Source organism: Ranitomeya variabilis, chromosome 1, assembly GCF_051348905.1.
Source record: "Ranitomeya variabilis isolate aRanVar5 chromosome 1, aRanVar5.hap1, whole genome shotgun sequence".
Taxonomy (NCBI): domain Eukaryota; kingdom Metazoa; phylum Chordata; class Amphibia; order Anura; family Dendrobatidae; genus Ranitomeya; species Ranitomeya variabilis.
Window position 1 is genome coordinate 497,528,104 of NC_135232.1, and position 20,516 is coordinate 497,548,619.

Sequence of the window (20,516 nt, forward strand, 5' to 3'; positions counted from 1 at the left end):
GACTGCCAATGACATCAAGTCACGGAAGCTCAGTCTCCACCAGCCTGAATGACAGCATTTCCAGTGACAGTCAGAGCCTGTGCTCGTGGGTGGTTTGACGAGAAAGGCCGCCTTTTCTCCCATGCCTGTACTACCGATGGCTGTAGACTGGGCTGGGAGTGTGTGGATGACTGGGAAAGTGGTGCTGCGGGTGGAATTACAGCGGGTCTCTGGACAACAGGGCCAGAGGTTCTTCCACGGCGATCCTGGGAGGAAGCCGAACCAGCTGCGTGTGAGCTGGAGGAAGAGGCAACACGAGCTGAAGAGGTGGTAGCTGCCGCTGTTGGTTGGCCTAGCTCTTCAGTGTTTTTCTAACAACGCCAGGTGCCTGGTGCGCACATGTTTCCACATGTTGGAGGTATTGAGGCTGCTGACATTTCGACCTCTTTTGACTTTGTGATGACACACCTTGCATTTGACATAGCAAATGTCAGCTGCAACTGTGTCAAAAAAGGCCCAGGCACTGCAAGTCTTGGGAGCGCCCTTTTTGGCTTTTGGAAGAGACATGCTCCTAACGGGTGCCAAAGCGGAGGCTGCAGGATCCGCAGTCTTCCCCCTCCCTCTCCCTCTTTGGGCCGTACGGGGAATCTCTTCCTCAGAGCTGCTCCCACCACCTTCCTGTCCCTCACGCCAAGATGGGTCAAGGACCTCATCATCTACACTACCCTCTGCCCCCAACTGCTCCTCCTGGGTAGTCTCAGCAGCAGAGCACGCACCAGTAAGTGGCACCTGAGTGTCATCATCAGCTGATGCGGCCTGCGATGTGGTGACCGGAGCCACTGGCCCACCCGCCTCTTCAGAGGAAGAGAGAAAAAGCTGTTGGGCATCACTGCACCCTGCCTCTTCTTCCATTTCTCCAATGCTGCTTGGCTGGCCCCCTGTTTCCAAGCCAAGAGATTCAGAGAACAGAAGTAGAGACGGCTCCTGTCCTGGGCTCTCTGTCTGCCTGGGCAATTTGGCAGGTGGTGAAGAGACAGATGGCTGCTCTCCAGTGCTCTGTGTCTGAGAGGATGTGGCACTAATTGAAGTTGATGCATTAGCTGCCATCCATCCGACAACGGCTTCAATTTGTTTTTCACGCAGCAGCGGTGTACGGCGCTCTGACACAAAGCTGCGCATGAATGACTGTTGCCTGGTGAAAGTGGGTGCTGATGAGTCACCGGTGCCCGCAGCAGGCACAGAATCCCCACGTCCCCTCCCTGCTCCGCACCCACACCCACGTGCCTTACTCACTGCCTTCTTCATCTTGGTTGACTGATAAAGATAAGCAGAAAAGTACTAACGGATTTGTGTGCTTATTCCTAAACAACTCCTCCTAACAGGTATAAGAAACACTAATTTTCTAAAGTGTGGACTAGACTTTAATATGAGCTAATGTGGCCTACACAAATGTAAAGTGGTGTAACTGGTGTGTTTGGTGAACTTTATTATTTATTTATTTTTTGGGGGCTGAACTGACAACAGATAGAGCTGCAGTCACACGGAGACCGTGCAGACAGCCGTAAACGGCGCTGCAAGGCCCAAAAACCCTCCTCTACGTTATCCTATGTAGTGTTTTTCCACAAATTAGCTGGAGACGGGTGGAAAGACACTAATAGGATTTTTAAAAAAAAATTAGCAGCAGACTACACTACTTAAAAGAAAAGGAAAATTGATTTTACGGTATGACGCAGTGAAGAACCCTGAGCTGGAGACAACCAGGCTATGGCTGCTCACAGACTACAGGGCGAGCTGCAGTCACACGGAGACCGTGCAGACAGCCGTAAATGGCGCTGCAAGGCCCAAAAACCCTCCTCTACGTTATCCTATGTAGTGTTTTTCCACAAATTAGCTGGAGACGGGTGGAAAGACACTAATAGGATTTTAAAAAAAAAATTAGCAGCAGACTACACTACTTAAAAGAAAAGGAAAATTGATTTTACGGTATGACGCAGTGAAGAACCCTGGGCTGGAGACAACCAGGCTATGGCTGCTCACAGACTACAGGGCGAGCTGCAGTCACACGGAGACCGTGCAGACAGCCGTAAACGGCGCTGCAAGGCCCAAAAACCCTCCTCTACGTTATCCTATGTAGTGTTTTTCCACAAATTAGCTGGAGACGGGTGGAAAGACACTAATAGGATTTTTTAAAAAAAATTAGCAGCAGACTACACTACTTAAAATAAAAGGAAAATTGATTTTACGGTATGACGCAGTGAAGAACCCTGAGCTGGAGACAACCAGGCTATGGCTGCTCACAGACTACAGGGCGAGCTGCAGTCACACGGAGACCGTGCAGACAGCCGTAAACGGCGCTGCAAGGCCCAAAAACCCTCCTCTACGTTATCCTATGTAGTGTTTTTCCACAAATTAGCTGGAGACGGGTGGAAAGACACTAATAGGATTTTTAAAAAAAAATTAGCAGCAGACTACACTACTTAAAAGAAAAGGAAAATTGATTTTACGGTATGACGCAGTGAAGAACCCTGAGCTGGAGACAACCAGGCTATGGCTGCTCACAGACTACAGGGCGAGCTGCAGTCACACGGAGACCGTGCAGACAGCCGTAAACGGCGCTGCAAGGCCCAAAAACCCTCCTCTACGTTATCCTATGTAGTGTTTTTCCACAAATTAGCTGGAGACGGGTGGAAAGACACTAATAGGATTTTTTTGAATAAATTAGCAGCAGACTACACTACTTGAAAAAAAAAAAAAAAAAGGACAGTATGAGGCAATGAACCACCCTCCCTGAACTGAATACAACCAGCTATGGATGGCCTATGTGGCTGCACTCAGACTAGAGAGTGGGCTGCACTCACAAACACACACACACACAGACCTTGCAGATCGCTGTGAAAACCGCTACAAGGCAATAGCAAGGTGAATAGTAGGTGAACACAGCGGTTGCTAAATTAGCCTTTGGAAAGCACAAAGAAGCAAATCGCTATCTCTAAACTGGCCCTCAGTCAGCAAACAGCGTCCTGTCACTAACTGAATTCACAGCAGAGTGATCGCAAAATGGCGCCAGCGACTTTTAAACTGCAGCATGACATCATTTCAGCAGCCAATCACAGCCTTGCCAGTAGTTTCATGCCCTCCATGCTAAACAGGATGTGCCCACACTTGGAATCCTTCTCATTGGCTGAATTTGTGCATTTTGAATCTGGGAACTTCCGATTCCGGTATCCGATACGCGGCAAGTATCGGAATACCGGTATCGGAATTCCGATACCGCAAGTATCGGCCGATACCCTATACTTGCGGTATCGGAATGCTCAACACTAGTTAGGAGACTTTAATATGGTTCCGAATGCAAATATGGATTCCTCCAACCCAAATAGATACAGACCACACACTTTAGACAATTGGATACATAAAAATGAATTATTTGACATCTTTCGGTGCCTAAACACCACTTCAATTGAATTCTCCCATTTCTCTGACCCTCATCAATCAGCGTCAACAATTGACTTAATCTTATCAGATATCTTTCCATATAATTACTATAGAAAGGAAAACCTTCTCGGATCACTCCCCAGTTTCAGCGGAAATTCAAATTGGCCACACGATTAATAAAAATCCACTATGGAAATGTGACGCTAATCTATTACACAACCATTATCACAGATCAATAATAGAAAAATCATTAACAAATTATTTCACAGAAAATTCACCTACTGAAACAACCCCATTCACCCATTGGTGCGGCATAAAGCGGTCATAAGGGGCATCATGATCCAAATCTCTGCAAAAAGGAAAATAATGTTTAGAATCCAGATTGACGATATTCAAAATAAAATAAAAGATAAAGAAAGCGAACAACTAAATTCAAACCCTCCATCTACTCAAAATAAAACAGAGCTACTAAAACTCAGGCAGGAGCTCAAGAAAATCATATTTTCATCATACCACACCATGGTCAAAATTTCCAAAATGAAGCAGTATTCCTCAATTAATAAGCCAACACGATACATGACTAATAGAATGAAAAAAATAAGACAAGTAAACAGGATCACCAAAATACAAACGCAAGATGGTACAACAGTATCTCATCCCCAAGATATAGCCAACTCCTTTGCAGATTATTACAGCAAATTGTATAATTTACATTCCCAACCTTCCACCCCACATCCCAATATTTCTGACATCGAAAAATTTCTGACCTCAATTGACCTTCCAAAATTGACCCACAACGATTTAGAAAACCTAACTTCCCCATTCTCCCAAGAATAAATCGAAAAAACTATCCTCCAACTCAAGGACTTTAAATCACCAGGCCCAGATGGTTTCGGAAACGAATATTATAAAACTTTCACTAAATTACTCTCCCTACATCTCCAAAATCTTTTTAATATAGCTAGTTCCTCAGGTAATTTCCCAGCAGAAATGTTATAATCAACAATTATTTTGATCCCCAAACACAATTTCGACTTAACCCTTGTTAAAAATTACAGGCCAATTTCCCTAATCAATACAAATCTGAAGATTTACTCCAAGCTAATAGCAAATAGGCTCAAATCCTATTTGCCGTCATTGATTCATGGGGACCAGATGGGTTTTATTACGGGTCGTCAAGCGCCAGATGGCACTAGAAGACTTATTAACTCTTTCAAATTGATTCATTCCTCTAAAGTGCCAACGGTAATTATAACTCTAGACGCCGAAAAGGCTTTTGACCGACTAAACTGGCTTTACTTAACATCAGTTTTACGGAAATTTGGGTGTAACGAAAAATATATCAACAGTGTCATGGCACTCTATTCAAGGCCAAAAGCTAAAATTTATGCAAACAATTATTCCTCTACACCATTTGATATTTCAAATGGTACAAGACAAGGATGCCCCTTATCTCCGCTTCTTTTCATTTTATCAATGGAACCACTGGCGCAATCAATTAGGCAAAATAATAACATAAAAGGTTTACAAACGCGAACACGTCATTACAAGATCGGGCTTTTTGCCGACGACCTGATGTTTACCCTGAAGGATCCCTATGAATCAATTTCTGAGCTACAAAAAAACCCTTCAAATTTTTTCAAATATTACCTTCTTCAAGATAAATGAAAATAAATCAAAAATATTGCCATTTTACTTGACGGAATCAGAAACAAAGAAAGTTGAGGACATAGCTTCATTAAATTGGTCAGAAGGAGACTTAGACTTATCTAGGTACAATCATCTCAAAAAACTTAGACACAATAATGAGGAAAAATCTGGACAAACTCTTGGAGACTATAAACAAGGACCTAAATTTCCTCGGCACCAAAGATCTCTCACGGTGGGGAAAAGTATTGGTAATAAAAACTTTTATCGTCCCAAAAATTTCTTATATATTGAGAACACTCCCCCTAAAAGTCAACACTTCCTACCTGACTAGTATTCAATCCACAATTAATCTGTTTATTTGGAATAAAAAAAGGGCCCGCATTCCCACAAACATTTTATATAAATGCAAGAAATTTGGGGGCACAGGCCTACCAAACATAACCGCTATATATTTATCGAATTTAATAAAACAAAGCCAGTACTGGTTTATGCAAGCAGACTCTCCGAGATGGCTTGATCTTGAAATTGCACATAACCATAATAAATCACCTAAAGAATTGGTTTTTGACCATATTCTAAACAGACCTTGTAATGCCTACGCTCATCACCCTATCTTTTCTCCCATTATATACGCCTGGGACAAACTGTCTAAACGAAAGAGAGGATCCAACAGGAAAATCCTTCTTCACAACACCCCTATAGAGATTATCATGCTTATCCAAAGTATTAACCCCTCTCCCATATGGAGAGACAATGGGATCAAAATTAAATGATATTCACGATGGGGTTAAATTTCTCAGCTTCAGCTCTGTAAAACAAAAATTTAAAATTCCCTCCTCAGCCTTTTTCCCTTATTTGGCACTGAAGGACCAAGCTCAAAACTTCATCACAAACAAACCAAAAATATCTGAAGCAATTATTAAATTATGAAAAAACCCCAAACATCATCTATTTTGGAGCAACAAGCAAATATATCGGTGGTTTAACAATGATATACATTTTAATAAGTTATCTCACATGACAAAATGGGAAAGGGATCTGAATACAACGTTCACTCCAGAACAGTGGGAAAATGCGATCCACTTTACTTATGCCTCAAACATCTGCATGACATTGAAAGAGGCATACTATAAAATCATCACAAGATGGTACTATACTCCGGTTCGCCTCTCTCATCTACCGTCAGGAGGATCTCCATTGTGCTGGAGAGAATGTGGAGAACACGGAAGTTTGCTACATGTGTTTTAGACATGCCCCCGGGTGAAACCCTTATGGAGACAGGCCATAAAATTAATCAATAAACTATTAACAGACAACACTATAGTCACCCCTGCAATGGCCTTGTCATTGAACTGGGAAAGCACGGACACAAATGTGAGATCTATTATAATTCATATCTGTCTCGTAGTTAAACAAATTATAGCCTTCCATTGGAAAAATCCGATCTTACCGGCCTTTACCGAAATTATAGACCAAATTAACCTACACAAGACATATGAAGAAAACTTCGCAATAGCAAACAATTATTATAAGAAATATGATAGGAAATGGAAGAAGTGGGTTGAGGTAGACTCCAACTTATCGCATTAAAAGGAAAGATGGTGGTTACCGCATACCTGTGAGGATAATATATGTTAATCTGTTAAAATTGTTAATAACTATCAAATTCTGTTATGTCTGGACAGCGTGTCCACAAAGTTGTACTTACCTTTTCCCATTTCCCTTACCTCCCTCCCTCTCCTTACCCTTATTCCCTTGAGAGCTGATTATATGACTATCTTCGCATGTTAATACTAAATTTCAAAGATACAATAAAAATTATTTGAAAAGAAATAAACCTGGCAGGAGCCAGAATTACCTTTAAAACCCATGTGAAGTGGCTTTAATTGAAGAGTGGCATCCGCCTGGAGACGCTAGCGGACATCCCGAGACTGAAGTTGTCACAGGGTATAAATATTTTTACTGGGAATTATGTTTGAAATACAATGAATACACATGCCCAGTAACATATATGATTTACTTCTGTTAGGAATATGGGTATAATGGTTCTTTGTGGGTATTATAGGTGATATATCATGAATACACATGCCCAGTGTCATATTCGATCAATTCCTGGTAAGAACACGTATGTGTACAATTATTGTTTTATATGTTGATTATTGGTAAAATATGATGAAACATTTCATTAACTTCCGGTAAGAATATGGGTATATTTATTATTCTATATGGGGTTATGGTCAGAATGCCATGGATATACAGATCCTGTAACCTATTTGCATCTGACAGGATTACATGTCCATTGACTTCTCCCACCCCTGGGAGATGTGAGCCCTGGCATCATAGGTCTTTGACCCAGTGTTCCCACCTCCTTATTATGCCGGCCATGTCATAGAGATGAGCAGTCTTGCACCATACCTCTTGCTTATATACCTATATTATTCTCAATACATTGTTCTTTATAGGATGTTGGATATTTAGCAGGATTTTATTGGTTACTTAGGTTTGTTGACATCAATAACTTTTAATGGAGATATATAGAATTTTTTTGAAAAAACTTTTAATAAAATAACAGGTTTTATCTTAACAAAAATATTTGGAAATGGAACATGTATTTTAGTGTATACTGGTCTCTAGGTTAATACGAAGGCCATCATAACAAATCCAACAAAATAGCTTTCATGGAACAATAAATGATCCTGCTTACGTTCATATGTCTGATGTAGGACTCGGTATTGCTTCTTCGTCAGTAGGCAAGGCATAATTGAATCTTATGTGCCTGTTTTCCATCCAGGTTCACTTGAATGGGAATGGAAACTTTCATATTGTTCCCCGCTATACAGGGCAGATTTTTTTTTTTTTGTGTGGCTGTTTCTGTGCTGCCACTATCATCCTCTGCTGTGCTTCGGAAACCCAGGTCCAGTGCATGGCATATTTCCTTCTACTTCTTCAAGAGAATTCTGACCTCTGCCGGAACACTCATGTGGAGGGGTGGACATCAGAGGAGGATGATGTCTGCCTGACATAGGTCACAGACATCATCCTCCCTCTCCACTGCAATAGGGATTGGTGGTGGGCAGACCTACTCACCCCTCTCCCTCAGCCCTCACTGCCTCCCTGATTGCACAGTTTAGCTGTGCCACCATCAAAGTCCTATGTTCAGCGCATTCGTTCCTGATGTACAGAACACACATTATGCCAATTGAGAGCCTTGATATACTCTTTACTGTATTTTATGGGCACTTTTGGAAAATAATCAAAGTCTAAAGCGCCCATAAAATAGAAATTACTTGTAAAATTCTGGATTCCAAGCTAAAAATATCAATCTTCCTTGTTTTTAATCAGTTTAAAGAGTCAGTGTACTTTTTACTTGTCATTTTCAGCTCCGTGCCGTCCTCCAGATGCTTTTTGGACCCACGATGCTGGGTCTCCTCATGCTCCTTCACCGCTTCTGACCCGCCGCAGCTCCGGAGTCCGGTGTCAGCACTGCGCTCCAACAAATGAGAAAAATCGGAGCGCAGCACTGAGACCGTGTGCCTGATTGGCTGGCTGCTCGCTGGAGTTTGCAGCTAGCCAATCAGGATCGCTGTATTAGCGCTGGCACTTCCGTGTCATGTGACACAGCTTGCTCAGCGCTGATACAGGATCCGGGATCTTCAGCGGGTCAGAAGCGGGTGAAGGAGCGCGAGGAGACCTGGCACCGCTGGACTGAGGAGGATCTGGAGGACAGCGCGGACCTGAAAATGAAAAGTTAGTAAAAAGGACAGTAACTCTTTAAAAAGTAAGTCCACATTTAAATATAAAGGTTTTTTTTTTTTTAAATATCAAGTCTCTCACCGTAAACAAAATGGCAATAACATTTTGCACTAGTTTCTTTTACATTGTAAACATAGGAAATATTTTGGTGGTCGGCCCATCGGTCCCGCACACTTCTGGTGATACCAATTTCGACACATTACACACAGGATCTGTTTTTCTTCATGATAACTGTCACCTGTGCAATAGCAAGACCTGCAAAATGTCCACCCTTCTGAATTGCTGTAGCGGGATGCAAGAGTACTTATTTCCTGCTCTGTTTCCTTTTCAATTATTTTGATCATTGATGGGCTGTAGGTCTTCATTTTCTCAGCCACAATTTTTTGTTGTGGTGTTTGTTTGTAGCTGAAATGTGAGTAATTAACTTCCCTAATCTTGGTCTGTATCCACCTTCTAACATTATTGCTGTCAAACCAATGAACATAGTTAATACCATTACATATCACATATGAATTTAGTATGACATGCACTCCACAGTCATATGAATTATTCTGTTTTGGGCAGTCGGCGCTCACAATAAAAGTCCATTCATCTTCAAGAAACTCCACAGAGGAGCATAGAGAGTGGATGCCATAGAGAATTTTTTTGAGAACAGCACAGTGTATGTTGTATTCGGAGATCATAGAGTCCATTATTGTCACTGTTTTAGATTTTAGGTCTGCTAAAGCCAAAAACCAGTGGAAACCTGGTCCGTATAAAGTGAGGTCACTGTTTATTGGAAATAGCAAAATGTCATAGTTTAACATTGCTAAGGAATCAGCAAATCTTAAAAAAGATGCGTGTCCTCCATTACTAATAGCATTGAAAAAATATGGAGGAACAGTCAAACAACCACTGGAAATTCCAGATTCCTTAACCAACTGTATTATGGCACTGTCTATTACTTCTCCTTCAAGCCAGGCCTTTGGTTTTAGACATAGTGTCAGACTGTCAATTAGGTCTACTGGTTGATCCCAAGGCTTTCTGTCTATAAAGCTATCAGGCTTTCTTGGTGTGCTTTCATACTTTGGAGATTGTACTGCAATATTCTCATCAGTTAATTCTTTACACGTGAGACTTTCACAGGAAAACGGTGACACTGGTTGGTTATCAATTTGTTTGTGTGAACTGGCAGACTGGTCTTGAGTATTCTCTATTAACTGCATAACTGTAGGTATCAAGATTGCATGAGATTCATTTGCTACATTCTCCTCTAGGTTTTTTTGGTTAAGATTTGGCTGTGAAGAGTTTGGCTGAGTTGCCTTCTCGGAATCTGGTGCAGCCTCTGTTTCATAGTCATAATCTCTCTTTCTTGCCTTTTTACGTCCTGATTTTCCATCTTTCCGACGTTGTCGTTTCCTCAAAGTGGAAAGATTATAAGTGAAATTATCTGGGATAAAAATTCCACATGCCTTTTGGACTGCTATTAAATGGAAACACAGTCCAGAGCTATTACAGGAACATTGAGGTTTTCGTGACAAGCACACTGAATGGACATCATTTTTAAATGGACTCTTAACAACAAACACCTGTAGTTGCCCATTTAAAGAAACTAAATTGTTCTCAATGCATAAGTTTGCAATAGCTGTCTGTGTCATTCTGTTAGTGGATTCTTTTTTAAGGCTGGGAACAATTGTGGAATTTTCTGATTTCACCTTCTCAACAATTTTCTCAACTGGTATATATAATGGGAATTGTGTGTACTCATTGGGGACTTTCTGCAATTTCTTGAATGTTGCTTTCAAGTGATACATTCCTAGACTATAGTAAGCCCTTTGGAACTCATAAACATAAAACAATTGTAAATGGAGTAAGCACAATAGAAGGCAGTCCAAAGACAATTCTTTCCAATCTGTTGCGTTTTTCAATATTTTGTTCATGCTTTCACTTACATTATTTGTTGACCCTTTATATTGAAATGCTGCAAACTTCTTAGTATAGAACCTGCTTGCAAATTTGAATATGTGTTCATGCAAATTATGTTCAAAATATTCAGCGAATGAGTGCGACCAGAGTATTTTGAACTCTTCATATTTGTTCCTCCATTCTTCTTCACTTTCAGAATCTTTCAGCTGTTCTACATGATCCTTCAATACCTTTATGTCATCGTTTTTTCCTCTAGCAGACTTCACCCAATATTCAATATCTCTCAAAATGTGATTTTCACATAACACAAGTGAAATAGATTGTGCCACTTTCTTCACAGCATTAATAATTCCTTTTTCACGATCAGTCACAAATGGAATAGTTTTGATGTCTTTTAGATTTAACTGATTAACAAGTTCTCCAATGAAGAGTTCATGGTATTTTTGAAACTTCCTTTCATGAACCATAAAAGCTACTGGAAATATTGGATTTTTCTCCAACATTGTATTTCTCATAACAAAAGTTGACATGTAGAAATCACCAAGGTTAAAGGTGGTGTCATAGGCAAACATTTGTTCTATTTCCATGTCTTGTAAGGCACTTTTTATTAACTCTTTTCCAAAATCCAATAACTCTTTTGACCACGCAAACACCACAAGATCTGGATATATTGTGACATGTCTTACAAAATCTGTTTGTTCTGCCAGCTGTATTGTACTAAAAATTTCATCTTTACCAATTTTGCGTCTGATAATTTCTGAATAGCGAACATTCTGTACTTGTTTTAGATTTCTTGGGCGATTTACGGCTGCTCTTCCATCATCTCCTCCTGCAGATGCCTCACTATGCAATTTTGAGTATGTGTTTTTTGGAGCACTGGAGTAATGTTGTCTACATTTTAGTAATAGCGATGGAGTGGACGGTATGAACATACGGTTAGATTTTGAATTTCCATGAGGGGTTGGAAGATTTACAGAATGATCTCCAAGATATTGTATAACTTTTATATGTTTGTGTGGCCCAGTCATGTATTGCCATACCTGGGAAAAAATGAAATCTAATGTTAAACAAACATCTTTTTGAGATGAGAACTAAAGAGACATAGTAAAACATTGTTTTTCATAAGTTATTTTGCACATTCAAAATGCTATGCATGTTGTGTTGATCAAATGATAACAGTCCGTTTAAAGGGTTTGGCCCAACTATTGGGACTTTTGGGGAGGGCTGCCCAGTCGCCCCAGCAGCCTAATGATGCGTGTTGCACTGTGGTGCCAGCTCCCGCCACCGCAGCATGAACCACAAAAGTCCCGGCGTGCGCTCCCGCTGAACGTGGTGGATGGATGACCACCGCTAGGGGGAACGCGACTGTGTACCTGAGCTCATGGGAGACTAAATCTCCCATAAATGCTCGTGGTCATGGCACACATGGCGCATGTGTGGCTATAGCCATGGCTATAGACACACATGCGCTGCAGCGAGCTATAGCAAAGAATGCTGGCCAGGGTATGCGCTAGTGCTCATGCCTGGCCAGCCCAGTTATAGAACTACAGGACATATACCTGGGTGATGCAAATAGCATCGCTCTAGGGGTGTCCTGCTTCAGCCCCCCCAGCGGACACAGGGACATAGGAAGCATATTGCAAAAAGTAATATGCTGCTGTGTTCTGTATAATGAGGGGGGATCTTTAAGTTGGTCCTACCCCTTTAAGTCTATTGGATTTGAATTTGTGTTTGACAGCAGCAAAAAGGACAAATGGTCCCGCTCAGCGCTCCGATTTTTCTGGTGGTGCATGGAGCGCTGTGTCGGGACTTAACCAGGCCAAGAAGAGGGTGAAGGAGCCGTCGGGGACCAGGAGAAGCTAATCCAGATGTGATAATCGTGCCGCCATGGGTCTGAATCCGGCAGGTAAGTTAAACCTATACTTCCTCTTTAACAAGACCTCCGGCTGCCATGTGAGTTTCATGGACGGCCATGAATTTAATTGCGGGTGTATGTGTTTCTGCAAGACCATGTAAATGCCACTTTCAGTGTTCACAGTATGTTAAACAGCCACAATCAGTTATCTCTGGTCATAGCCGTTTGCAGGTGTGTCAGCTTTCACAGTAGACAAGCACCATGCATGTACACAGCATATACCGACACCAGACAAAAGATGTGTGTGTGTATATATACAGCTGATGTCAGGAAGGGGTTAAATATGAAAACATAAAAATACTGTATCGTTTGACAGTAAACTACAATTGCTCTTATTGCTGTACCTGCTTTCTGAATGTCAGTAGGTACTGTTTACCTTTGCCATTTGGATCCTTTAAAGCAAAATACCTATAAAAGGAGTATTTACAAAATTAGTTGTAGTACACAATATAAACTTTTGACATTCACAGTATAAATGGAAAGAGAACATAAATTTACTTCAGGTCAAAATTGTACTGTCTTGTATTCATTTACTTTTTCATTTACCTGCAGCGCATGTCACATATGCACTCTGCAGCCGGCCTAAAGGTGTCGGCTCCTCCGAGGCAGCAGCGCTGAGAGGGTGCTCGCTATTGTCTGGTTGCTGTGTCAATCAAGCATGACTTATCAATCAGCCAATAGCCTTCTCAGCGCTGCTCCCATGCATGAAACCATGTCGGGTCGGCTGCAGAGCATCGCACCGGGACCCAAAGCTGCAGATAAGAGGGGAGAAAACAGTGTATTCTCCTATACTAAGGTTAGGAGAATATACTGTTTCCAGGGGTCGGGGAACATTTGCAGCACATTGCTGCAATAAAAATTTTGCATTCAGTTGCTCTTTAACCCCTTCCCGACATCCGCCGTACATGTACGTCGTATTTTGTCCAGACCAATGGACAGCCGCCGTACATGTACGGCGGAGTGCTTCTCCGGTCCCCGCATGCCGGGGTCCTCGCCTGCCGAGAAGCACAGTCTCTGTGCTTCCCTGCAGCTACGAGCGCTGCTATTGGCTGGGGCTGCTCAGGCGTACTTTCACGAGCAGATCTGGCAACTCGGGGTACGATTTAAGAAACAGCTGAACCACGAGGTTAAGCACATGAGCCAGGCATGGTACGTGTGTGATCTCATCTAGCCTCAGAGCCGCCACCAGGTTACGGCCATTGTCACACACGACCCTGCCGGGATGTAGGTTCAGCGGTCTCAGCCACAGATCTGCCTGCTCTTTCACAGCTGTCCACAACTCACAAGCAGTGTGAGGATTATCACCTAAGCTTATGAGTTTCAGCACAGCCTGTTGCCGCTTGGCGGAGGCAGTACTGCAGTGCTTCCAGCTTGTAACTGATGTGGTGATTTCTGAGATGGAGGCTGAACATTAGGAGGAGGAGGATGATGCGCAGGAGCTATACACTGTGGGGGCAACTATGACTGACATAGGGCCCGCAATCCTCGGTGTGGGGAGGACGTGTTCTGTCCCAAGGTCCGACTGGGTCCCGGCTTCCACTATGTTTACCCAGTGTGCCGTCAGAGAGATGTACCGTCCCTGGCCATAAGCACTTGTCCACGTGTCCGTTGTCAGGTGGACTCTCCCAGTAACTGCGTTGTTGAGGGCACGGCAGATGCTTTGGGACACGTGCTTGTGTAGTGCGGGGATGGCACACCGGGCAAAATCGTGTCGGCTGGGGACCGAGTACCGAGTGACGGCCACCGCCATAAGATTGCGGAAGGATTCCGTCTCCACCAGCCTAAAAGGCTGCATTTCCAACGCAAGCAGTAGTGAAATGTGCAAATTTAGGACTGTGGCCTGTGGGGCGTTATCTGCGAATTTCCGCTTTCGTTCAAAGGTCTGGGATATAGACAATTGAACGCTGCCGTGGGACGTGGACGTAGATGCTGTTTCTTGAGAAACTGCCATAACAAGTGAAGACTGAGAGGAGGGGGCATCTTTACATGCAGTATGGACAGGGGATTGCCTTGCACACACAACAGGGGGTTCTATTGCACGCACAACAGTGGAAGAAGCAGTGGTTACACCCGATGGAAAAAGGGTAAGAAAAAGGAGATTAGAACTGTGGAAGAGGAAAACCACAGTTCTATTTCTCTGGCCTACACCAGACTATTTTCAACAGATATATTTGTGTCTGAACTGTCACAGACACACTTTTTTTTTGGGGGGGGGGGACAACAAAAGGTTAATAAGACGGGTATTTGTACAGTGTGAAGGAGGAAAAAAAAAAGAGGATATAGATGAAAAAAAAAGGATTTTTCCTGTCCCCCGAGACCTGGAGCTAAGTCCAGAAATTTCAGCAACAGGAGCACACAGGACTGTAATGCAGCGTTTGCTGGTATAACCACTGCGTCTCCTATACAGCCTGCCTGCTTGATATCTGGGATGGATATTAGTCCTGAGAAGGACTGCTTGTTTGATCTGGCAGCCTTTAGAGACCCTACACTAACTATTTTGCAGTATAAATCTCTCCCTAGCTCAGCAGCGCTGTCCCTACACTGTCTAATCCGGAGCGACTGTTTCCAAGATGGCGGCGCCCGGTTTTAAATACTCGAGGTGACGCTGTGCGGCCAGCCAATCACTGTAATGCCCACAAACAACATGGATGCAGCATTCCAGTGACTGGCTGGCAATCTCTGCATGTTCATTGGCTCTGTAAAGAGCGCCAAACATGCAGGGCGGAGACCGGAGCTACTGCCCGAGTAACCCGGAAATGCTCGGTGCTCGCCGAACATCCCGAGTAGCGTGATGCTCGGGCGAGTAACGAGCAGTGTCGAGCATGTTCGCTCAACACTAGTTACGGTATGTATTTAAATCTATGGAATTTTTAACGTTTGGATACAATAATCGTCACTTGGCCGCTGCCGAATAACGAGCGAAACTTCAGTCCTGATGTGTCAGTTGTCCGGTGACCATTATTATAACTGTGTACATTCGTGCCACTTGTGTTGTCAATCCAAGTCGATGGAGATTAGTAACGCTCCGCTACTTCACCGTAAAGAATGGAGTTGTTACCCTCTGGTCTTAAGAGTGAACTAAAGCATGTGCGAACCTAACCTAACAATACTGACGTACGATGTGGACCAGAAGCTGCCTTCTAGTAGCTGTGGGTGTGAAACGGCAATTTCAGCATTGACAATAGCCACCTGTTTTGAGCCAATGCTAATCAGGAGGGCTGCGCCGCATTGCATTACTCAGGTCTCGCTATGGCTGGCGCCCGCACTGAGTTTATGCTTCAGCTCAGTGCGGGCGCTATTGCAAGACCTGTGTGAGGCAGCCTGATGCTAATTTTGTGGCCGATGCTGCATCGGCATAATGCGATGCAGTGCCACCCATGAAATTAGAATCAGGCTGCCTCACACAGGTTTCGCGGTTGGGCCTGCACTGAGTTGATGCTAATGCATCAGCTCAGTGCGGGTGTCATAGCAAGACATGAGTAATGCAATGCAGCGCAGCCCTCCTGATTAGCATTGGCCCAACACAGGCAGCCTGTGTCGAGGCTGAAATTCTGGCTCATGGTCACACTCGTCACTGACATGCGATGCAGTACAAAAGCCTTAATATGTGGAACTGTAGGTGCAAAATACAAGGTCAACCACTGTAGTGACATAAATAAATAATTGGTCACAGTTGCTCTTTCCAGATAAACTGAAGCAACACATGACAAAAAAAAAGACAAACTGATTTATTTTTACAGTCAGCTTTGTTTTGCACAGATTTTTGCAAATTCCCTTTCACAATAGAAAAATGATTTAGAGCCCACCTTTTTTGGAGTTGTGTTTCCACATACCACTTGCGCTGCTTGTTGTTTCCTCTTGAAATCCATCTGTATTGATCTTTTGAATAATCATTTTCTTGAAGACTATTTAGAGGCACAAAGATGTAAATTTCTCCTCCTTTGGGAGTCACTGGTGGACCATGCATCATTAGTTCTTCTGCAATTTCTCCTCTAGCTACCTTTTCAATCAGGTCAATCACCTGTTGATTTGTAAGGTCATCCTTCTTGTCTCTTAAATATGGTTTGTTCGCCATTAGATTGGTACAATGGTCAGAGAAAGAAAACTCCGTTTAACCCTCCGTCAGGCGCAATAGATCTGACAGGCACACAGTAGTTTCACTTCTCTCTCCTTGCCCACTTATCAGAAAACCCCACCCATCCTAGTTATCTCCTGACTCTACAGGCTCTGTGAAACCTTATCTCACAGTGACTCAGCAGACCCTCTAGTGAGCAGATATCAACACTTTGGCTTCTCAGGCACATTGCGCCTGATTTCAACACAAATTGAAAGTTTAGTATTTTCTTTTTTTATTCATCACGATTGTGTATTTAGCTTGTTTTATGAAGGATTAATGCTAAGTTAGTGTACATAAGTACTGTTTTCTTAGACAAAAGGAGGGTGGCTTCTAAGGCACATTGCGCCCTAACACATAGGCTACTTTCACACACAGCATATTTGCTGCGTATTTTTACGCGCGCGTATTTTGCTGCTGCTTTACCTGCGTTTTTTTACGCAGGCAAAAAACGCAGCTGCTTTCACACACTGCGTTTTTTGCTGCGTTTTTTGCAGCTGCGTTTTTTTCAGCATTGTGTACTGAAACTAAAGTTTGTTTGAAAAAAAAAAAAAAGGGGGAAAAAAAAAGAGTCATTGAGGTCATTTCCTGTCTTTATGACTCAGAATACAATACACACTGGAGTTAACATCATGTCGATTCTGCCAGCTGCAATGGCCTTGAGCCAAAGACGCCTCAGCAAGCGGAACAGACATCAGCTGGGGATCATTATGATTGCTGAAGTCCTTCGCCGCAGACTGGTAGGTACCATGGATGTGACTACTAGCTGTTTCCGTGCGGTGTGTCTCGTCTCTGTCTCCCCCAGTGCATGTTTGGAAAGTATTCACCTCAGTTGTTTAATCACTATAAAGCGCCCGTCACACGGCACAATATCGCTGGTGACATCGCTAATAACTCCAGATGTTTTCATCGCTCATGTGACGTATGAGCGACGTTGGCCCGTGTGACAGGGCGCAGCAACCAGCGATTTGTTTTCTTGTTCGCTGATCGCTGGTTGATGATCATGAGCATTTCACTGGCAATAATTGAGTGTGGCAAAGTGTGCATCGCTGCGTGTGACAGGAGCTCAGCGATGTATTTTGTGCGATCTGCCATTCTGGAGATAGGGCTCGCTAGATCGCCCACAGCATCGCTGCTGCGTCGCATAGGAGTCCCTATGAGCGATATTGATAGGTGTGACGGGAAGCAAGCGATAATTTTACATCGCTCTATCGACTTCCCGTCAGCCTCTTCGCGCACAATATCGCAAGCAATATCGTGACGTGTGATGCCCGCTTATTAAGGTATAATTTTTTTTTAGGCACGTAAACAGCCAAAAAGGATTTGGGTGCATCCCATTCTGGAAGAACGTGACGAGAAGGGAACTTTTCAAAACCTATATCAGGACTTAAGAACGTAAGTTTGTACCCTGTTGGCCCCTAAAAATGTTTGGTCGGAAACATGCACCTTTTCTTCCAAAGCATGTTTTATTGCAACCTACTATCTTCCCCTTGCATCCCCCAATAGGGTATCCCTATAATCTCCTTCTTTGTAAGGGAACCTATAATATTATTTTTCCGGTACTCCACATTGTTTGCTGTACGTTATTCCTGACACTCCTGTGAGTTCTTCTACCATAGATATAGAGTGCCTTCTATTCAGCAGTTCCCCTCGTAGTATATCTGATTTCTAGGGGGTGTCCTCTATTCATGGCAAGTGGGTGTTATGTAATGTGTATTGTTTTGTTTTTTTTTTTTTTTTCCATTATCAATGTACAAAATCAAAATAGATATGTACTTATCTACATCATTTTTGATCCAAAAATGTTTCCTACAGCTTTCCAGACCGATTCCAGCGGTTCACACGAATGAACATTCAGGATTTCGATCGCCTGCTGAATATAGTTTGTGAAGACTTGACTTTCCAGGATACGAGGATGCGGCAAGCGATCTCTGCGGAACAACGGCTGCTCATCACCTTGCGGTAAGTATAGTCATTAACGTAGAGTCGAACCTCAATCTGCGAGTTCCTCGCAGTCCGAGTTTCTTGAAAGACGAGTTTACTATCTGGCCAAAATCTGCTTCGATCAGCAAGCAGACTTCGGTCAGCGAGCAAATCTCGCCTCCCAATGTGCCCGCCATCAGCGCTGATGGCGCGGCAGTATATGCCGCTCCATCAGCTGCTGAGTGCGCCCCGGCAACAGAGCTGCTGAGCGCGGCTGGATATACCGCGCACGTCAGCTGCTGAGCATGCCCGGGCGCTGACTGAAGATCCACTCACCTGTCTTCAGTCTCCCCCGGGTCCAGCGATGTCTTATCCGGAGCGCAGCGCTGAGTATAATAATCACATCGTACGGCTAGGACCAGTGGTGATGTCAGAGGACATGTGACTTGTCAGATGACCGATCACATGTCCCCTGACATCACCACAGGTCCTGGCCGTACGATGTGCTTATTAAACTCACCTCTGCGCTCCTGAGAAGACATCGCTGGACCCGTGGGAGACTGAAGACAGGTGAGATGCCCTTATACTCACCCCGCTGCGCTCTGCTGGATGAAGACAGGTGAGTATGAGCATCTGGGGGCAGGCATGTAGCAGAGCCGGCTGTGTCCCTGCCCCCAGATGAGGTGTAGAACCGATCGTCTGCGTTTCAATGATTTCTTATGGAAATCATTGACTGTCCTGGAACGGATTATGCTCGTAGACCGAGGTGCAACTATATTCATGTTCCTACAACTGCCATATTAGATCACTTTTTATAAAACCAGGCTTGAAGCACATGATGGCAGTGACATAGGTTTATTTTTTTAAAACTGTTGTGTGTAGCTGGTCAGCAGTGTCATGTTTTAGATAGAAAGGAAGATGTAGGTAGCTTCAATTAGAAAGGTAGCCCTTTTTTTTTTTTTTTAAATTACAGGATGTGTTGGTATTTTTTGTATGACTTTTGGGTTTCAGATTCTAAATTGTGTTTAGAAATTTGTTTACTATATAGTGTCCTTTTTCTTTTTTAGATTTCTGGCCACAGGAGAGAGCTACACATCACTGCACTTTCAATTCCGGGTTGGTATATCCACCATCTCCGGAATTGTGAGGAGCACATGTGACGTGCTTTGGAAAAAATTGCAGCCCATCGTGATGCCTTCCCCAACCGAGGAGACTTGGCTACAGGTTGCAGCAGGCTTTCAAGCTGTAGCCAATTTCCCAAACTGTGTGGGAGCACTGGATGGCAAACATGTAAGGGTGCAGAAGCCACCAGGATCTGGATCAGTGTACTTCAATTATAAAAAGTACTGTTCCGTGGTCCTCATGGCAGTGGCTGATGCACATTACAAGTTTGTCTCCATTGATGTTGGTGCACCAGGCAGTTGTGGGGATTCGGGGGTATTTGGAAGATCAGAGCTTGGTCAGCAAATTTTTCAAAATCACGGAACGCTCCCAGCCCCACAACCTCTGCCGGGTTCCACAGATCCAGTACCCTTCGTGTTGGTATCGGATGAGGCTTTTCCTCTGAAGCCAAACCTGCTGCGCCCATACCCACGGAGGGGACTGAATACCCAGCAGAGCATATTTAACTATCGGCTGAGCCGGGCACGTAGATATGTGGAGTGCGCCTTCGGAATCCTGAGTAGTCAGTGGAGGGTGTTACACACAACTATCCAGTTGGAGGAGGAAACAGTTGGCAGTGTAATTAGAGCCTGCTGTGTTCTTCACAACTTTATGAGAGAACATGCATCCGAACCTGTAGATGAAACACAGCAGGCAGACCTTACTCCTTTCTTCTACATG

The 20,516-nt window shown here is 43.5% G+C and overlaps 1 protein-coding gene across 1 annotated transcript in view; it reads right to left on the bottom strand.

The window, feature by feature from the left end:
- RNF170 (ring finger protein 170) overlaps positions 1–20,516 on the bottom strand; it is a 76,830-nt gene that overhangs the window by 38,433 nt on the left and 17,881 nt on the right. The gene's annotated exons all lie outside the window — the stretch shown is intronic.